This window comes from Columba livia, chromosome 15, assembly GCF_036013475.1.
Source record: "Columba livia isolate bColLiv1 breed racing homer chromosome 15, bColLiv1.pat.W.v2, whole genome shotgun sequence".
NCBI classification, from domain to species: Eukaryota; Metazoa; Chordata; class Aves; order Columbiformes; family Columbidae; genus Columba; species Columba livia.
The window spans coordinates 3,986,931-4,009,140 of NC_088616.1; the positions used below are offsets into that span (position 1 = coordinate 3,986,931).

The following is a 22,210-nucleotide window of genomic DNA, read 5'->3' on the forward strand; positions in this document are numbered from 1 at the left end:
AGAAGGCACATGCTCCAAGAGCAGCCAAAAGATGGTTAATTGGCTGTCAGCTTTGGAGCCTGACCATTAGCTGGGAGACACAATACTTATTTACAGAGAGTCACAATATTTATTTACCGGGCATGCAGAACGCAGTGGGAGTCTGTATGGCTGGGAGGAATGGAATGCAAAACATCAGGGTGAGTGACGCGAAATGCTAGTGTCTTCTTTGCCAAAGGGGGTAATGGAATAATGCCACCAGCTACTGCACTTATTCTTTCTCCAGCCAAAAGTAAACAAAAACAAATTAAAAATAAAGGGGAAAAACCCCTATAATCGTTTGGCAAGGGAGCTTTCTTCTGAAGTTTGTAGTGCTAGTCATTGTGCTGCAGTAGTAGGGATTGTGCCAGGTTTAGTGCAATTGTGCTGCTAAGTGGCTAAATTACCGACTTGGCTTGCTACAGGTGTGTGGCTGCCTTAAAGGGAGTTCAGCTGCACTTGAGAATAAATTAATAAATAGAAATATTGGTAGCAGCTGGGTTTGCTGCTTTAGAATCCTGCCACACATCTTCCTGGGAGAGAAGATACTGCTGCCTTCATTATTTTTCTCTTGTCCTTGACGCAAAACTGTCTGAGCATTGAACCAAATGCTTAGTAGGGTAAGTTATGAGTACAAGTTTGTCTTCTCAGTATGGTAGGACTTGATTGGCAGTTCCTCCTCTCTTTATGTGGTGTTTTTGTGCTTCTGTAAGGTATTTTTTTTAAAAAGAGTCTAGGAATGTTAGCGATAATCATTTCTACATTTCAAGAGAATAAGTATACTCAGGCTGCTCGTAGATTTTGAAGTGATGCATGAAAATAGAAGTAGACCATTTAGTAGCTGAAGAGGACTGGTGGGTTTCAACTTTTTGGAGGAGCGCTCTCTGTTTTAGAGAGGACAGGGCTGCTGCTGGATGGATTGATCTGGAAATCAGGTGTCGTAAAGCAGTCCCACGTTGTGCCTTTGAATGAGAGTCTCATAACAATAATTGCTGTTCTGAGTCCCATTGCCTTGTGTGTGCGCAGTTACCTGCTTTTTGATCCTCTTCCCCATTGTTATTTTCTAACTCAGTTCCTTATGGGAAGGAAAGTTATGGGGCTTCTGTCTGCCCAGTGGACCCTCGTCCCACCCTAAGTTCAAACTGCTGGCCAGCTTGAACCAGTTAGCAAAGCATGTTAAGTTTTGTCGAAATATGGCTGGGTGGAGGAGGAAAGCTCTGTGTTTGCCTACAGAGAATGTGTGACTTTTAGTTCAATGCTTATTAGGCATCATAAAATCCACTCAGATGCCCTGTAAGAGCTAATACTTTCAGTAAATCTTAATTAGTTTACTGCAGTTGCTTAAAACCAACAACACAAACCAAACTAACAGCAACAAAACAAAAACCAAAGCCAATAACCAAAACAAACCACAAAAAACCTCCACAAAACCAGAACACCAAACCACCACACCAGAACACACGCAAGTCCCGCTGATCAGATTTAAAGCATAGCAACTAATGACTTTAAAATACATTCAGATAACTTGTTTTGGACAGACATGCAAGTGTTCAGCTGTGCGAACATATTTTTTTAATGTGCGTAGTCCTAATAGCCTGTGGTTCTTAGGCTTTTGTTTCTGTGTTGTTCGACAGTAGCAACAGGAGTTGGAAATGCTCAAATGTGTTTTTTTCACAGGCAAGACACAATAAACTCCCGGGACCTGAAAAAAAACCCCAAAACAACAGTTCTCCCTTCAGTTTGACAGAACAATATCTGCACTAAACTGATACATTAATTGAGTCTGGCAGCCTCCCTTTAACTGTGACTCAGTGCAAATGATCGAGTTAGCTCCTCAGCTGCAGGTCTGGTTTTGTAGAGAGAATAAAATAAAATAGGTAGCACACAAAATTTTATTTTTTCCCTAAAAAGCTCTGCAATTTTGAATATTTAAAGATTTGTGATTGGTGTGTGTATGGTTTGTTTTTTTTTTTTTTTTTGTCAATCCGTTTCAAATGTTTTTGACTGCAATAATTTTAGAACTTACCTATGAAACTCAGTGTCACAATTTATTATCTGTTATTGCAACCATTGCAGATTTAAATGGATATGGAAAACAAACACAACTAAACTTATTTGGCATAGTTATGCTACAACAATAATGCCAGTAAATTTCAGGACTGACTAGTAAAAAGAGCATTGCCTGTGATGACCAGCCCCAGAATCTGGAATTCATCCTTCTGATGCTGCTGTTGAGTTAGAACACAAGTGCCATGACTTCCTTTGACAAAGTAAGGAAGACACCACTATGGTTCAACCTCATGACAAATATGTATCCTCTAAATCTTTTCAGTCTAAAGAACAGTGGTGGGAAATAATGCAAGAGATTAAACTTGTCTTATCTGCATTTAGAATGAAATTAGTAATTTTTATCTTCTGATTTGTATTATACTCATTATTAAGAAAAGTTAGGCTGAAATCCTGTTTTGCTAGGAGTCAAACACTTAGTTTCATTGTACCCATATCAGAAAGGCTTTTAGTCCAATCTAGCTGTTTAAGTTGAGAAAAGAGAGAGTGGAAGGGAAAAGAGGGACAAATGAATAATGATGCCTGCAAGGTCTTTGCGGAACCGGAACAGACTATTGGGACCGCTACTAAACACATTTTGTTACTCCCAGTTACTGGTAGACCTAAAGATTGGTTTTCAACCCAATTTGCTCATGTTGTCTGGTTTATAAATGCTAAGATAGCCAATGGTTTGATTAAACCTTCTGAAAGTATTTAAGCTTTAGAAGTTTCTTCCTGACTTCTGTAAACTGTAACGCACCTGTGAAATTTTGACCATTGTGTGGCAGCTCTTCTAATCACTACATAATAATATCCTGTGCTTTTAAAATACTTAGCAAAGGGTAGACTAATTTTGAAGTAAAACTTGCAAAAGATAGAGGAAAGAGCTTTAACTTAAAAGGAATGTGGGAGAAACTGGTGTCTCAGATATTGGCTCACAGAAACCTGCACTGGTACAATTCTAAACTCTTGAAAGGAAGAACCTGCTGAGGTTTCTGCTGTAACAGTCAGGGTTTGAGTTACTCCCAGTGCTCTTGCCAGTGACCGTAATGCTTGGAGTTGCTATTTTGTGCGTGTTCGTATATTAACGTATTATAAAAATATATAAATAAAAATAATAATAGAATTGTAGAATACCAGGTTGGAAGACACCACAAGGATCATCTGGTCCAATCCAAGATTCAGAAAAACTGACTCCATCTCAGAAGAGCTTTAAAACATGACAAAAATAATTGTTGTTGTTGTACAGTACTGGTTAATTAAAGGCCTGCTATGCCCACATAAATAAGAGATAAACATTGTGAATTATCTTCACATATGTAATATCTCATCTCAGAAATACAGGCTAGTGGGACCAGTCTCTGATTCCTTACCTGAGATTAAAGATAACTCTTAAATTCTGATATCATACAGAGAGGCTGAACCTTCCTTTTTTCCTGGGTTAAGAGATTATTACAATTGCTATGTCTTTGTATAAAAAGGAGTTGTAAGTAACTTACATATTTCCAATGATTAATGTTGTATTTATTTTTATTGTGCTAATGCATAATGCTTCTTGCATTTGCTTTTGTCAGGCAAACCAACATCCCTCAGTGGAGTGTTATCTTGCTAGCTTCTCCATTATTTTTGTTTAGCTAATTCAACTACTGCGTTACCTAAAAGGATCTAATTAATCATTATGTTCCTAATCTTGGCTCTTATTGAGATCACAGTTAATTAAATTTACAAATTGACATGGCAAAGTTTGATCCAGCCAAATTACCTCAGAGGAGGATTTGTATCAATAAAAACCTCTGGACCAATATATTGCTGGCTTGCGCAGCGGGTGATGAAGACCTAGCTGGGTAGTCCTGAGCCGGGGGTGGCTTGTAAACGCTGTCATGCGATCCTCGCCAGCCTGCTGAAACCACCTCAGCAAATTAGAAGTTGGAGGACGTCACAAGCTCTTCTAAGTGTTTTTGCAGTGAAAGGGGCTGATCTTGCAAGGTGTTCCATACCCCGGCTCCTGCTTAAATCAATGACTTCTCCAAGTCACCACTGAAGTCAATGGGGATAAGAAGGTGTTTTTCTCACTTTTCACTGCTGGGACATCCCAGCACCTGGGAGGCTTTGGCCTGTGGGTGCCAAGGGCTGAGGATGCCCAGGCAGCACCTGGTGTGTGGGGCTGTGCTGGGGGAGCAGATGGCAGTATGAACAGGCCTGAAATGGGAAAGGCTTGGCCCTTTTAAACTAAAAGAGGGGTGATTTAGACTAGATATAAGGAAGAGGGGTTTTTTATTATGAGGGTGGTGAAATGCTGGCACAGGTTGCCCAGAGGGGTGGTAGATGTCTTCTCCCTGGAAACTTTCAATGTCATATTGGATGGGGCTCTGAGCAACCTGATTTACTTGAAGATGTCTCTGCTTATTGCAGGGAGTTGGACTAGATGATCTTTCAAGGTCCCTTCCAATCCAAATTACTCTCTGATTCCCTGCAGGTCTTCAGCTGCAGAAGGGGCTCAGTGTCCCAATAGCTGCTGAAGGGTGAAATCTGTCTGTGGAGGGCTCAGAAGCAGCCGCACACCAGCACCAGACCTGCAGCGAGGGCTGGCAGTGGCAGAGTCCCATGCCCTGCTCTCCTGGGGTGTGTGGGTGCTTGTTGGGGACCCAGGACTCTGTGGAGAGGCTGCTGGGGCTTGTCCAGCTCTGGGGCTGTTATCCCCGCTGTGTCAGTGGCAGGGTCAGGGGTCTGGGTGGTTTCCCCTGATGGGATCTGCCTGGAAAGGGGGAACAAGGGCACCTGTGCTGGGTGGCTGCTCAGGAGAGCTGGAAACTGGGAGTGGTGGGAGGGAGATTACAGGCTGCAGTTACGTGAGGCAGTGGTGGATGGGGTTGGAAGCAAGTGGTGCAGGTGATAGGAGCAGGAGAAGCCTCTGGAATGATAAAACAGGGCAAAGAGACCAATCTCCAGTGCCTGCATACAAACACATGGAGTGTCATAGGAGTAACTGAGACCTGGTGGTCCAGCTCAGGTGGCTGGAGTGCTGTAATGGAAAAACAGGCAGAGGAGGAGATGTGAAGGAGCAGCTTGAATGTACATGGAGCTGAGAAGCGTGCCAGGCTGGTGGAGGAGGAGAGGCCTGGTAGGTTTGGGGTTTGTTAGTTCAGTCCCCAAACAATTCAGTACTGGTGTTCCTGGAGTTGCAAGTAAAAATAACCCTTCAGGTTTTGTGCCAGGTAATTGGTAGCACAGCTTTAGAAACACAATAAGAACACTGGGCATTTGTTCTGGAAAAATAATTCTGTGTACAAATGTTTTGGTTTACTGGACCTCTTATTTTTCCTCAGTGTAATCAATGGTGAACACATTTGGAAGTATTTTTCCAACAGTATCTGCAGAATGTCCCAATTAAATACAACAATTCATTTAAAGAGTCCACTGTTCTCTGCAGATGTTAGACACAGCATTGCAGGGTTTTTTGTATTTATTGTGATAGTGTTTGCCTCGTTCCCTTTTTTGTCTTAATTTGGAGTATTTATCAATATTCTCCACTTTGCTGTCTGCTGTTGCAGCTGAGCTCAGCAGATGAGACTAACCTCTGCTTTAAGAATATTAAGAATCCTGTGCTAACTTTAAGCCATGCTGACGTTTCTGTGGCTGCAGAGTAAAAGGATGTGTGATAGACACATCTCTGGTTCCTGTTCAGTGCGGTGCTAAATAGTCTTGGATACTATTAGACCAAAGCTGTGAAGGGCAGGAGACTTGGTTCTAGCTGAGCCAGAACTACATCTTGCAGGCACATTTGAGCACTTTGGTACAGGATGTTGAAGTTAGGCCTAAGCAGTTTGCTGGATGACAGCACAGTGCTTTCAAAGCAATAGATGTGGTTCCTTCAAAAGGGAGAACAAATGGGGTGAATGAAGAAGAAATTTGTGCCAGGGCCACTGAAATGTCAAATCGTTTTGGTGATCTTTGGCAGCATTCATGAAAGGGTGAGGGGAAGAATAAGCAAACCGAGGTGTTTTGTTTTTTGGAGAATCTTAAGAGAGAAATTGTTTTCCTTGCTGTATTTGTTTTCCTTTTAATGACAAAAGTCATTTTTTGATTTTTGGTTTGGTCTCCTTCCTTAATCACATGTTGAAAGAAATTGATAAGAAGCAACTTACTGTCAAGTGCTGTTTAGGTCAGGTTGATCCAAAACTAATTGGTTTTGTGTATTATTGTTTTCTAGCTGTCCAGCAAACCAGAATACTGTTGATTTACCCAGCTTTTCACCTCTGTGCCAGAAATATTTACATGTGTAAGTATTTTTAAAAAATTCCTTGAAGCTTAGGGCAAAAATATCTAAAAAAATAAATAAATCTGGTTCTAGATATATTGTTATCTTTTGCTCATTCTGAAAATACTGTCAGGTGAAAATAAGCTTTTGTAGCATCAGCTATTGCGACACTTAAGTACAGAGTTATAACCTGCAGTTATATTTTTCAGAGTAATGTGCTATTACTGGAACTAAATTATTCATACGAAAAGGATGATTGATCAAACACAAGCCACTAAAATGTGAGGGCTAGAACAAGGTCAAACTTATTTTACAGTTATATGGAAACTAATAAAATCAGTAAATTGCACATGCAGACAGGTACTTCCACTCATGAATATCATTGTTTTCATTGTTATAGCCTGTTTTCCACTTCTGGCTTTCTCACAGACTTGCTTTTATTCATTCTGGCCTGTAAGCACTTTACAAAATATTAATGGTAATATTAAACCCAGGTGCTCAGTTAGTTATACACTCCTCTATCATACAAGAATTGGTATAAACCTCTTGCAATATCTTGACATGCCGAGTAAAGATTATACTGGTTCAGTCATCTCTCTCCAAAGCACAAGCAATGTACTCAGAGGTACATAGTTCACAAAAAAAATGTAGAGCCAACAGAACCATCATTGTGAGTAGTTTATCTGGTGAATTTCCCAATCAGATGTGGTATAAATAATTTATGTATGAATTTCAACATTGCATGCATTACCATTCCTAAACAGTGATTACATCGTGTCGCAGAATCTGCGGACTCCAGCGGTGTAATAAAGCAAGTACAACTTAGGACAGGTCATACAGAAGCTTAATTAACCGATTATAGTGAGAAAACAGCGTCTCCCCCCGCTTCCCTGTTCTCTGCCAAGTGACTGCAGACCCAACTCATTGACTGTGTCAGGGAAAGAAAGAGACTAGGAAAAACAGTAATTTCGATGTTAACAAAGCCGGGTATCCATCCCTGGGGAGGATGGACTCCTTAAGCACCCTGCTAACTGCGACTATTCGAAGGAATCAAGCGGTAAATAACATGACAATGTGGAGAGACGGTGGAGCCCGGAGCGGCACATCAGTGTTAGCTCAGAAGTGAAGAGCTGGAAAGGATCACAGGCGTCCCTTCCTTTAGTAAACACAACTTACCCAGGCCTCTGTCATAAATATAAAAAAAATTCACCACCACAGTCAATCCCTATCACACAGGCAGCGGCAACAGAAAAGTGCTGCAGTAAGTGAATTGAGATGATGCCAATGCAACTGCCCCTGACCAATCACAGGGGCAACGCTGTGAAATTAAGATGAAGGGTTTAATTATTTGCACTATTTGTAATCAGCAGCAAAGGACAGCAAATGTGAAAATGAATGTGATGAGGGCTGTGTCGGGTCAGTCGGCTGCAGCTGCTCAGCAGAGGGGAGGCCCGGCTGCCTGGGGCGCTCGGATCCTGCTCTGCATGTGTTAGATGTGCACGCAGGTATATAGAGAATACATGCACTTATAGGGGATATTTGCAAATGCATCAAAGAAACCTATGTCAATTTATCAGAACAGGTGCATTACAGATCCCAAACCTGGAGCATTTTGTCGTTTGGAGGGGGAGAAGGGGGGCAAAGGGGCGCGGGAGCAGCATAACTTTCTTGTCCTCTTATCTTTGTCATTATCACTAGTAGACTGATTATCTTTTCGCATCTGTCCCCTCCCCGAGTTCACCCTTGAAGCAGGGGGACAATACAATGTATCATTACTCCTTATCTCAACTTATTGCTGTGACCTTTGGAACAAGTCACCAATCAATTGCTTGCAGTTGCAAATCGATAGCCCTTTCAGACATGGAGATGTTCTTCCCCACGTCTGGGATTTCTTTCTGTTGTCCGACCTCTGAGAAAAATGGGGCAAGAGTGATCTGAGGGAGATCAAGGCAGATCAGTTGTGTGCTGTGCTCAGCAATCACTGAGAAACCATCTAGAAGCAACCAAAAATTATCTATTTAGTTTTATGGCAATAATATTCTGTGATTTTTTTATTTTTTTATTTTTTTTTTTACATTTTAATTCCCTCAACCATTTCTATGCCCAGAGTCTTCACACTGTTGATTCTTCCTGGTTCTCCTCCCTTCTGGACAATCCTCTGGAAACAGCAGATGCATTTCCCGGTTGGCCTCAGCTGGACACATGGATTGATTTGGAACCTGCATTGATTAGGTAATTCGCACACAGAGAAGAACAACAGGTACACTGAAGCTTGTTATTCAATATTAATTTAAGAGGGTTGTGTCTCCTGGAGGTGTTTAAAAGGCGTGTAGATGAGGTTCTTAAGGATACAGTTTGATGCCAGTGTTGTTGGAATCGATGGTCTTGAGTGTCTCTTCCAGTCAAAATGATTCTATGATTCTGTACTTGAATATTATTCCTTGATTTTTAGCCTATTGTCATACTACAGCATGGTACTTGAGGTTTTCCTATTGATTGTTTTTTGTTTAAATCTTCTCAAATCTTAACAATTTTATTGCCACTTTCAACTGTTGCAAGCTGGTCTCTAGTCAGCTGCTGCTACAGCTTGGATTCTGCCAGGGCTGTCTTTAAAATTGATTGCTGTAATGGCCGTGTTGAAGGCTGCTTATTGCCTATTATATGAGACATAGCTGAGAATCTTAGTTACTCGATTTACATTTATTTTTTTTTTCCAAAATTTTAATCTATCTCCCATTGTTTTAGTCACATAATAGATGACATACATTATTAAGAACTCAAATTAATGTTTAAATTTTACATTTTAAGCACTGTGTTCCTCATTGTCTCCTTGTTTTATTAATTTTTAGATCTTTTCATCAATGTACAGGACCCTGCTCCAGTTTTTAAAATCATACCATTTGACAATAAGCATAAAAATTAAATAAATTTTAAAACTAATTAATTCATAACATGATTATTAAACTAAATGAAGGGTATCAAATGATGAAGATCTACCAAACAGAATTATCTTCTTTATTATACATCTCTGAAAAATAAATGAATGCTTTGAGAACTACAATTTCAGCCTATTCAGTGTCCATTGATGAGTCTGCTGTAGCCTCATGGATACGATTAGCTTATGGCAGTCACCAGTGTTGGATACTGGAGAAAGAATTCACATAAAAAAAAAAGGTACAAGAACCAGCCTTATGCTAATTGTGAATGTTATTTTGTGCAGCATGTAATAAGGTCTAAATTAGCTGTAAAAAGTAAATACAGTTGTTTATGTTGTCCCAGCTTTGTGTAAGTCACAGCATCCTAAACTGGCTGTATTTGGGGGGCAGAGAGATTCACAAAGTGAAGTTTAAAGCCACACTATTTTACTCCCTTTTACTTGAAATATTAATAGCAGCTCTGTATTCTGAAGACCTCTGCGAGAGAAGTAATGACAGGACAATGTTTTTGTTTGCAAGACAGGTACTTTTCTCTGAGTGGTTTCTCCTGACAACTCCAAAACCCGATTTGGTCTGGTTCGTTTCATCGAAGTTGTTATTAAATAAGCCTCCTGTAGCCATGTTCAATATTTCATGATTTGAGCCCCAGATAAAATATACTTCATCACATAGTTTCACTGCTCACATTTTTTATGTATTTAAATAGAACTGAACAGGATGTTGTAGAAGAACATATTTCATCTAGAAATGCCAATTTGTCAAAACCGGAATTGTGTGGGAAAGGGCTGATTTGATCCATTTTTTTTTTTCCTGTGGAAAAAGGTTTAAGAAACAGATTTCAGCTACTGAGAGCATCTCATTTCAACATTTTCAACATGCAAGTGGCAGTTTTATTGGCTTGGAAAAAATATTAAAACTATAATTAAATGCAATGAGAGTAAAAGAAATGCAGGGAATTTTAAGAGAATGAAATAATTCTAGTCAAGTCAATCGGACCTTAAGTACTTAAGACTTTAATTAGACTTTGTGGCTCTACATCCACACGGCTTTCAGCACTCCTGTGCTTAGACCTAGCCACCTCATATTTCTTAATTTTGCTTGGCATAGTCTAAAGTTATTCGTATTCAAACTGGTAGTAAAATAATGCTACTTGCATTCAAACGGGTAGTAAAGCTGCTTTGGGGTTGGTATTTTTTGGTTTGCTCCTGTGGCAATTGCACCATCCAGGTGGTGGCTCCTGACCGTGCTGTGCTATCAATCTTACTGCATCAGAAAAGCAAAAATAAACCTACTGCTTCAAAGACAGTTTCACTGAGAAGATTTGAATGCATTACAATATCACTTGCTATGATCTTTTATGGTGATGCTTGAGAATGTGTGGATTACTGCCTTATAAAGGCAATTTTTTGTGCATCATTGCTTATGAGAAGGGTTGGCATACTAAAAGGAGTTACCATCGCATGTTGGAAAGTCCCTTGGAATCACATTATGAGGAATAAATCCAACAGAATTCAGTAGAAATTACCCTGAAATCAGAATGTTATTAGGAATTACTTTTATTTTCATTTGACAGATGATGTACTCTCTGCATATTAAAACCAAACAAAAAATCCTGAACTAAAAAAAAAATAAAACCCCAGCAAACTATCCTACATAACTATTTGGTGGAATTATAGTCCCTCTTTTTATGTGTTATTGAAAACAATCAGAGCAACCTATTGAGAAGTTGTTTTTTGTTAAATTATACAACACTTATAAAGGCTTGAGAATATTCATTAAATAATATTGGTATAGTTTGGTTAAACAAGAGCTCAAGGAACATAAAATTGCATTTTTCAAAGCTGTGATTGACTGAAATAATTTTCTTTTTGGTCAGTTAAGTATTGACAGAATTGATGTTGCCATGTAAAACTCTGCTTTTCCAGACTTCAAAGGTTTCTATAGGGACGAGTAGAGAAGATGGCTATTGTTCTTGTATGCCACGATCAACCCCTTCTTTATTGCTGATTAATTGTAAGAAGGAAAGGGTTATTTAAGACAATCAATGGCCCTTTGTCATTAATTGAATTACGCATTTTCTAATTACAATGTAAATCTCACAATACTGAGTTACTGGGTTATAAAACCTTGGGCTAAATGCAGAGTTAATGCACAGTAGAAAAATAACAATGCATCAATGCCCACGTAATGATGAGCTGTACACACAGGGAGAGAGATCTTGAATTATTGGTAATTCTCTGAGCTTCTTGATAGTCAAAACCTAAATATAGTCGTAGAAGTTGTTATGTAAAGTTGAACAACACAAAAAGTTGCATTCTGTCTCTTCATGAATCAGTCTCATTCACACATGTATGTTCACATATGGAATACAGCACATTATTCTGATTCTCATCACCTCACAAAACAGAATCAGATGAAAGAGGAGGGATATCTTGGATGACAGAGATGGAGTGGCTCCAAAATATGTGTAAAAGAAAGGTATTCTGAACAGAATAACTGGGCTTTGAAAAGACTATGTATGTATGTAAATTATAGTTGCCTTTAAAAACCAAGAATGGTGAGTTGAACTGGAGAACAAGAAGGCACAAGGTTTAAAGCAAACCAGAGAAGCTATTTCTTCGTGTAAAACAGAGTACAAAATATGGAACCACTTATAAAGATTTGTGAATTAGACAAATTTATGGGGGGTTAAGTGTATCGGAGGCTGTTGAATGAGGGGTTTGCAAGCAAGTTGTGGGTAGCAAGTCCTAAGGTAATAGAAAACAGGAGAACAAGTGCTCTGTGCTTGTGAGAGAAGAGAAACAAAGAATCTGAATTATGGGGAAAACCCTTGAGATTATATTTACTATAACATTCATACATGTGCATGCACACATCTACACAATGTTACACTACATAAGATTCTCTATTTTTTTGTGTGCATGTGTACAGAAAGAGACTCTGTCTTTAGATGGATATAGCTAGGGGCATACACACATATTTAGTATCTTTGCTTTGCTACTCACACATTTCTGGATATTATTTTCCAGAGGCTACAGACTGTTTTATACCTGTCAGTTATTGTCACTGTAAAACTATGAGGTCTCTTTCTGCTGTGTATTCAGTGGAAGATTTTCTTTCCTCTCATTTGGGCTGTCAGCTGTTAGAACTTGGCTTTGAAATGTATTTGGTTTGGAGGACAGGATCACACTCTTAAACTGCTCACTCAGATGGGAGGTACAATTTAGCAATAACATCTGTGCAGCTGTTGGGACATCCCCAGGCAGTGCCAGGCCTTCTTTGGGATTACAAGCGGGTGAGGATTGTGTTCCCTCTGCTGCTTCCCTGGCCTCAAATCTGAGAACCGAGATCTTGAATCCTTCCTTTATTAAAGATCCTTTCTTATTTGATTTGAGCTTGACTTGAGCCTTTGAGGGATTAGGAGTATTAAAAGGGCTGAGCGTGCCCATGGGGAAAGGATTGTCTTTGACTGCTGTCTGTTAGCAATCCGTGTGTGATGCAAAGCGAGGATGTGGGGGATGCAGAGAGCTCTAGCTCCCCTCTGGTGGATGGAGGGGTCACCGTGATGCTTGGCTTTTGATGGGGGTTTGATTATAAAACGTTAACTGGCACAGGGAGCAGGAATCCTTCCAGTGTCCCAAAGCAAGCTGAGAAATATCTGTATCTCTAAACACAGGCTGTGGTTTCAGAATTTGCCATTCCTGGTGCTTTCCAGGGTGTGTTGTTTGGTTTTATATAGCCTGCTGTAATTTATGTTGTAAGAGTTGCAAGCTAAAAGGTTTTCATACATGTGTAATGTAACAAAATGCAGGAAGATGAGCTCAGAACATTTTATGGATATATCTTTTATTTTTAAAATGCCCAACAAACTGTTTCGCACAAGGTATGAGGTTAACTACGATATTTAGGATATTCTCTCTGATCAGCTCAGGAGGAGGGAAGTGCACAGGGACAGATACCTGTTTGAAGACAAAACTAAACTGATATTTTTTTGTATTTTGACAAAATCCACCTTTGTAACTACTTAGAAATTGGAAACCTTGCAACTGGGTAAGTGAAAACTGTGTTTAAACTTGAAGGTCTTTTATCAAGGAGAGAGTCTTTCTATGGCCAGACCTAGAAAAGATTTTAAGGCTTGCAAACTTCTTGGCCCACACTCTTTATGAAACTACATGCCGAAAGTCACACAAAGCCTAGGATGTATCTGTACAGATGATATTGCAGGTTATTGACCTGTAGAGACACTGCCCTCCTGAACTTGGGAAGGGAACCAGGGGACAAAGAACTTAGAAGGGTGTATTATTAGGAGCACAGAATGATGCCAACAGTGGATTCCATAGGAGGGATAGGATCCCATAGGATATATATCCCATATATAGGATATATATCCTATAGGATATAGGATCCCATAGCCTGGGCTGGGAGGTCCATAAGCACCAGTCACACAGCTCAGCCTTGTTCCTTGGATCTCTGCAGTCACTCCTGCCCCACAAACACACCCACCACTCAGAAAACTCATGTTCAGTTTTGGATGCAGAGAGTCTGACTTAGTCTGCAGTCTGATCGCAAATAAAAAGAAAGTGCTTTCTGGAAAAACAAACTCTTAATCTGGTCTTGAATAGCAATTATGATGCATTTAGCATAAAATAGTAGTTACGGGAAAAATAGGTTTTCTTTTCCATTTGCAGCAATGTGGTTCACTGTGAGATTTAATTAATGGCTCTCATTTATTCTTATTTCCCCCTATTCTGTGAGTGCTGGATATAAAAGAACACATTTAATTTGGCTTCTGGGCAGCAAACAAATTCATTTAATGTTGATATAGAAGCATCGTTTTCGATTTTAGAGGGAAAAGAGAGGGAGGGACGTGGAGGGGAAAATGTGATTAGTCGCATTGATATCATAGAGCGTTTGAATGGCTTTAGCAATCAGAGTGAATTTTTATGAAAACCAAATTTATACTCCTGCACAACAATTCAGAGAATGGTGAATTATCTCCAGTAGCACATTAGACAAATGGAGCCTGGAAGCGATAACCCACTTAATCTGGATGTAACATTTTCTCTTTTGGGAGATATAGGAGACATTAGAAACACACCTATGCTCTTTTTTATCTCTTCCAATTAAGATAATAAGCTTTCCTTTGGATCATGTTGTCTTGAGGAAGAAATTTCAGGTTAAGCAAATCTTCCAGTTGGATAAGACAGGCTATACTACCCATTTCACCATGATATTGAAGGGGACAGAGCAGCCAATCTGCAAAGTTCCTCCAACAAGCATAGAAAGCAGGGAGTGAGGTGGGAATGGATGGATGTAGCAAGTCAGCTAGAAGGCTGTTCTTCAAATTAATGGAAGTTTTGCTACCAACTTTCAGTTAATTCAAGATCAAGCCTCCAGGCTTTCATTTCTATCAAGCTTGGTTGCAGCCCCATCGGCATCAAGAGCTGAAATCCAGTGCTATAAACTTACACCTGCCTCTTTTACATGAAAATGGCTGCTCTTTAAGGGCAGGCTGACTTTTTTGAGCAGTGTTGTTTGAAGGAGAGACTGGAACTGAGCAGCAGCCCATTGTTTCATGTTTCATTGTTTAGTGCCTATGTTTGGTCCTTAGGATCTAGAAAGAAGATCAATGTGAAAAAGTTTTGCTCCTGTCTTGTGATATTCAAGCTAGAAAAAGAATGAAAAGAATAAAAGAGAAATGCAAGTATAATTTAGGGGTAAAAATTGCATGGCACTCATTAATTGCGAAGGATGTCAGTAGGCAACAGTGAATGCTGGGGATTTTGTGGCACCAAGAGCAGAAGGAGCAGAAACACTTCAGTTTCCTGATGACTCTGCACACCATGACACTTTGTATCCTGCTCAGTCCTGTCTAACATCATCTGCTCTCATCCCTGTATATCAGCCAGTATGGAAGCATAGGTACCTCTGCTTTTGATGACATGACTAATTTATTTGTTAAAAAAGACTTTGAGTGGGGAATAGGGATTTATATTTTGGCTGCTGTAGTTGCATTATTCATCAACTCCTTCTTTGCCTTTGGCGATGGACATACTCTCCTCTGGCACAGTACTAATTTTAGTTCATTTAGGCTCTCTTAGTTTAATTTCTTTCATATTTATCGCAGCTTAAAGACATAGGACTCTAGCAATTTATTTCTGCCATAAGCTCGGGCTCTTTATTCCCTCCCCTTCCTGTTGCCTTTTAAAAATCTTTTTGAATATATGTTTTTATTGAACTTTGAAACCAGATGGTATTAGCAGGAGTGGCTGGGTGAGCGGAGTAGCTGAAGGGCACCTGCACCTGTGCAGATCTCTTTGCCCTGCAATGTGATGCAGTTTTCACCACTGATTCTTCTCGCTGAGTGTCCTCTGTGGCGAGTCCTTCAGCCCTGGGGAAATGCACAACAGCAGCATCCTCGCTCCTCAGGTGTTCTTTCTGGACTGAAGAATAGCTTATAATATTTGAAGACTGTATCACCAATATGTGATTTTTTTAATTTCTTTTTTCCTATATTTTGGGTCTTATGTGGTCTTTTGTGCTGGTAGGGATAGTGCTGAGTATGAAAGAGATTATTTGGAGGTTTTTTGAGGCACAATTTTTGAATGACTTAGAGGCACAAAACAGGAGGGGATTTGACCTGCGCCCTGTGAGGTGAAAGATGTTGACTGCTAATTCTGACTCCTGAGAGGATATGTAGCTTCACAAATAAAATGTCCAAAGCAAGTGCCATTCTGGGTCCCACAGTGTACCAGTGTGCTCATTTCTATTACATGAAAAATGCAAGAAAAAGAAAAAAAAATAGAGTGAGAATAAACAGCTCTTTGCACACGTTTATCTGTTGTATTCATGAGGCATCTTGCCTTGGGAAGCAGTTTGGATAGAAGGCTGCAGATGTGTTTTATTCACTGTGCTTTATGAACTGCATTTGGAGGCAATTATTCAGGATCAGCGAAGTCTGTGGTGTTTAATTTTTTTGTTCTTTATTCCCTAGCACTGTTCTCAGTTTTGTTCTCAATTGGTTGAGATATCTGACCTGGTGCAAGTCTTTTCCAAGAGGAAAAAATGTGGAGTTGATATGATTTACATTGGCTTTCAGATTCATTTGGCTTATTACTGGAAAATGTCTAATGCAAAAATCAAAGAAACAGATGTTACTTGCTGAATTTCTCTGCTGCTCATGTACCTTCAAGCTCTTGCCGTGAACTTGCTATAGGGGCTGCTGTTGGCCATATTCCTATTTTTAATGTCACTGTCCTTTGGCAATACATAGATCTTAGTGAAACAAGATGTTTTTCTCTGCGAGCTGTATGCATTTATTCCACAGTCTGCTGTGCATTTTGGGCAGGCTGCGAGCTAATGATAAGATTGCTAAGGTGAATTCCCAGATCACCATGTTTTCTGCCAGAGATGAAAGGCCACGTAAATACGCTTTTCTGGCTCCTTTCTTGGATGTAATTTCCCTGTTTTATCTTTTCCCTCTGCACTTTGCTGGCAATATGGAATCATAATATCTCTGTGTACCTACATGACCTCTTTCACAGTGTTATCAGAGTGCAATTATTAATTAATCGTTACTGTTTTTCCCAAAATACCAATTTACAGTAAAACCTTTACTCCAATTTGCACTTGTGTTTAAATTCGCACAAAGTACTTAAGAATACTGCAATTAAACTAGCTTCCAAAAGTGTTAAGAAATGCCTCTTCCAGCAGAAAAACGTCTATTTTAGAGGAATTAAGGCAGAGATTTTGGAATGTGCTATATTCTGTATCCAGCAAGGTCATCTAAACTAACCATTAAGAGTAAAAAAAGGGGAAAGTACTGAAAGCTCTATTCTGAGCTGGGTGTTCCAAGGCTGCCAAGGTTCCTGTTCTACAACTGAAGCTCAGGACAGAAACAATTTAGAGTTGAATGTCTGCACTCTCATGCTGGAGCTGCTCCGGGGGATCAAGTGTCATCAGGGAATTTCTGATCATCAGCCCATAATTTCTGGTCATCTGCCCAATAAAACCCCACTGGTGTCAGGTTTATCTTTTGGGATCTTGCCACTCTGGAGAGTACAAGTGCCTCGAAAGTAAAGTGTAGTTTTAGATTTCTATCGCCAACAAAGTGGACTAAATTTAAACAATTTCCTTGTTGAATGGGAATGTTTAATTGGGGTCCATGTAAGCAGAAGATAATGCTTGTCCATATTCTGATTTTAAGGAACAATGAAATTCTTTGATGTTCAATTGCAAGTTCATGCAAAATCTGCGCACACATCCAAAGGAAAAACTGAAGTCCGTTTGGAAATTTTGATCTACTTTAAGTTGTTCTCTAAATGTTTTTATTTGTGTCAAGTTGTGGAAAGAACAGTTTAGCCTTTCTTGATCCATATGTAGTCAATCAAGTTAATGATGTTCCTATTATTTTGGTGAGTAGCCAGAATACGTGTGACACATATAGAACTATGGTGTTCTGTCATGGTAGGTCCTCAGGCACTGAAAGTGCTGATGACATTTTAGAAAATGCAGTTATGTAAAGCATTGCTGGAGGCAAGACTGTGAAGCTGAATCTTTGTGGTTTCTAAGGCAGAAACAAAGTTCTAATGTGTTTATCTAGCTTCAATTGTCATTGAAACTAGCCTAGGCTTACTAGTTACAGTTAACAGGGCTTTTCAGCTCAGCTACAAAACCAGGTATTTCTTAATCAGCGGAACACAGGCTCAAAATTATTCTTAGTATTTAAAGTGGGTTATACTCATTCATAGCTTATTGAACCAATTAGAATACCCAGACAACCTCTTATTCCTATCTAAAAGAATAATGTTCCACATCCCATCACTGATTTAATATTTCTTTTAAAGTGAACTGCTGTAGAATCTAAATTTAGAAAAGAATTCTGAACCGGGACAGTTTTTGCATAGCTTACAGAGGAATTGCTCATGAATCATTCCATGACAGATTTGGATGAGTAATAGATTTTTGTAATGAGCAGCACATACATCTTTGTCAATCTTCAGGTTTAATTGGGAATACACTCCTCTCTCTCTACTGTCACATGTAATACAGTTTTGGGGTCCTGTGTGGTTAAATTGGGAATTATAGATGTCAGTGACATTACACTGATGATAACACCGTGAGCTGGAAAAGTGGCATGTGTTAAGCAAGGCAGGAGAGTATCTCCTTGCCATGATACCTATCTAAAGCTGTACTAGATTTCTGCAACTTGAATAATTGCTTTTTAAATTTGGAATAGTAATTACAACAGTTAGTTGTACTTGATCAATAGAGGATAGCAGTAGGTTTTCTTTTTATTGGTCTTTTTAAGGTCTTCTGTTCCTAATGCTCTGTTGGTAGCTCTCTTAGCTATGGTCAAGCAATTCCCATTAGTCTAGTAAGGTTGAAAGTGCACTTACTTACTCAAGAATTAGGACTTGGAACATGCTGTTTGAGGACAGATTATCCAAAGCTGAACAAATAGCTTGCTTTAGACAACCACTCTTTTTTTCACCCGCTCTGCGATACATCAAAACCCCACCCTAATTTAATCTGCTCTCATGGAATCATACTTTTCTCAAATCAAATTTCGCAGTTCTGTGGTCATTATCCCTGTCTGAGGTTTGTTTACACAGGATTGCGTGTGTTGTGGCTCAATCTGTGACTGCTGAAGAACTTAATTTTGTGTTTAAGCCTAATGATGGGTGGCCTGACAGAGAAGGACATCTCCAGAGAGCCCTAGGAGGGAAATGCTGTTCTGCCAGGGTCTGGGGGGAAAGGAAAAGGCTTGTTTGAAACAATATGATGGGGATTTGTTAGAAAGCAAAATACCGTGTCAGAACAGTCACCATACAAATTCATATTCTAACACTTGTAGCTAGCAAGATGGTTGGCTCACCGATAGTAAAGAGTGGTAGGCCAGGGGAAGGGTTAACTGGGCTGTTTGTAGAAAGGCAAGGCTACTGCAAGCCTGCTACAGGTTTATTTGGACTTAGGAGACAAAAAATTCACACAGCTGCAGGACTAATAGGTCATTTCTGCAATACTAAAATCCCCACATTGCCTAAGCAATCAGCTTAGCAGAGGCAAACATCGCACGCAATGCAGAATCCTCACTTTGTGTGGCTGTTTGTAAGCTGCTGTGTGTTTGTGTAAATGTGTCAAAGGAATGCTTTGATTACGTTGTCTGGACCTGTGCTTTAGAAAGCGGCATTTGGATCATGCCATTTTCTGTATTCTCTAGAGGATTCAGGATTAGGCAAACCCAAACGTAAACCAAGATCCTGTTCCCATCTACAGCTGAGTAACTCTTAAAAAAGGCTGAAGGAGGCAGGAAAGCAAAGCATTGTGCACCACAAGGGTGTTCTTACAGTGATGCACAGGCATTTACAGACAGGCTCACTCCTGCTTTAAAATGTGGTTTGGACCTATGTCAAAAAAACCCTGAAATATTTATATTCATTGAAATTTTTAGTCGCCAAAAAATTCTGAAAGTTGTCTGAAGTTGCTTCCTAATTCTGCCAAAGAATCTTTACAGCTTTGTGTAGAGCCAGAAATGTTCCAACACAAGTGATATATTGCTCACTGCTGGCAGTTGTCCAAGGAGGAAGGTGTATTTCTGTACATCTTGAGCTAAATATCTGTGGTCCTTAGGTGTGGTTGTTGGTCACATCCATCCTATTTGGGTGGGACAAGCACTGGGTGACAGAAGTGGATGCAAGTGGATGTTTGACTGATGGTTCAAGCTTGGAGATAAGTAGGCATGACCAGGAATGGAGTTTATAGCTCTTCAGAGGCACCAGTATGTTAAATCGGTGGATGAGTCTAGCGTGTTTCTTGCCCTTATGGGAGTTAAAAAATAAAACATGAAAGAGCATGGGCAAAGTTAGCTATAGCAAGAGATTACAATAAATACCACTGACATCTGATGGTGTGAACTGTCCTGTCTCCTTTTAATTATTGGCCTGCTGGTTTTTGTTTGTTTAATTTTTAGGGGAAGATTCTCAATGGCAGGCTTCAGGAAGCCTGGCATTACATTTTGTTCCCTTGCTTTGACATATGATACAGTAGATTTTTATCGACCATACATTTTGCAGTGTCTGGGTACCTCAAGGTGTGCAAATACTGTTCGAAAACTACTGTAGGTTCATGGTTGGAAATTATTATAACAGTTAATAGGTGAATAAAATGGAGCAGAAAAGAAAATTATGAGCCAAACAAATGGATTATGACAGGCAGTCTTTGTGTAATTTGCTGTACATAACTGCACAGTATTTCCTGCAAACTCTACTCTACAAGTTGAAGCTCTAATTAAGTACTGTAACAGATTACCATTTGAATCATTTTTCTTATTAGTAATCCCCAATGCCATCTGTGGTAGTTTTATTACCTTGCCTGATTTTGGAGGTTTATTTATGGGAGCTGTGGTCACAGACTAGTGAAGTTATTTTTTTTGATGCTTCAGTCCAAACTTGTGTGATTATTGCTTAGGCTTGCTCTAAGTAACAACTTTTCTAGGTCATCCTAGTACTTGGAGGTTTCTAGACCTGAGATAACATTTGCATATAGACACGTACATTTGACATTTTCTTTCCTACAGAAGCCAAACTGGGAAGGTGGCAGCCTACGAAATGTTACATCAGCACAAGCAAGTTTCCTATGTGTACGGCAGCCTTGCATTGAATTGGATGAAGAAAAGTGGAGTCTTGATCACCCAAATCCATGCCTTTAACTTAAGCACAATTCCAACACCCACGAAACAGAGCACTCTGTTTCACTGTGAGTTTGGTGCTGGATCTCTTAAGCATGACACAAACCAGTGGGATATGATGGCAACACTGCAGCTGAACATAGACTTATTTTAACAGGATTTAGTGATTTATTGCATCAGGTGGAACAGCATGGTACAAGGTAGCATGCTATGATTAGATTTAAGCAATGTAACTCAATGTGATAGCTGAAATGTCAAGAGGGGAAGACATCCATTTTTCTGGTCAGCCAATACTAATTCTGCTACCTGATGTCCAGTGTAATTTTTGCAAAGAATGAGAACAGTGGGGGAAAGTTTACAAGGTGAGATATATGTAGCTTTTCTGAACAAGCAACATCATGAACAGAATGATTTATAATAGAGGGATAACAATCTACGTTTATATCTAGCTGCTTTAGCTGTAACTAGCAGTTAGATGGAATCATTCAAGATCAAATCATCCTTAATCCCAGTTCAGAACTTCTGTTCTTACAGCCCATCCGTTGACATGACAAATTTGTCAAATTTTGGAAGATGGTTGCTCTGTAATTTTACCATACCCCAAAGTGGTGCTGTGTAAATAAATCAATCTGAGAACTGATGAACTTTGGCCTTGGGATAAAATATTTTGCCCATTATATCTTCAGAACAATTTTTCATTCTCAGTTATTTCATATTGTCTCTGATAAATTTATTTTTAACTCTGGAAAGGAAGACTCATTAATTTACTATTTTTTTTTCTTCACAAAATCTTCTTATTCCAAGCCATTTGCATGAGAATTCATCAGCCTATATATCCAGCCCTAAAAGGTGAGAGACCCAGTTCAACTCTGGAAAAAATCCAAGCATTCCTCAGTTAAGAGATTGTGCACACTAGGCCAGTTAAACAGTTGAGTGTTGTATTTAATTTGTTTGGTTTTATTGCCATTTCTGATGTGTCAGAGGTTCTGCTAGCAGGGCAAACGCCATCAGAAGTGCAAGGATTTTTGTGTGGTACATAGGAGTGTGACAGGTTTTGGGCTAGGCTGGTCTGTGCACCCACACCTGTCTGTGCAAGGCAGCATTGACATGGGTTTTGCAGCAGCAGGTGGAAATGAAAGCACAGTGTTTGTATTTCATGGCTTCTGTACCTTGTAGAGCTCTTTTCCTCAGTGCTACTGGTGGAAATGTTATGACAGAGCTGTAGATGCAATACTTGCAGAAGGACAACAGCAGGCTTTGGCT

At 39.6% G+C, this 22,210-nt stretch overlaps 1 long non-coding RNA gene across 1 annotated transcript; it reads left to right on the forward strand.

The window, feature by feature from the left end:
• The first annotated feature begins 282 nt into the window (after positions 1 to 282).
• Positions 283 to 21,587, forward strand: LOC110363265 (uncharacterized). The gene is made up of 4 exons (XR_002421219.2): positions 283 to 638; positions 6,275 to 6,343; positions 8,430 to 8,582; positions 20,837 to 21,587. It is a non-coding gene; the product is annotated as an uncharacterized LOC110363265 (long non-coding RNA).
• Positions 21,588 to 22,210: the final 623 nt, after the last annotated feature.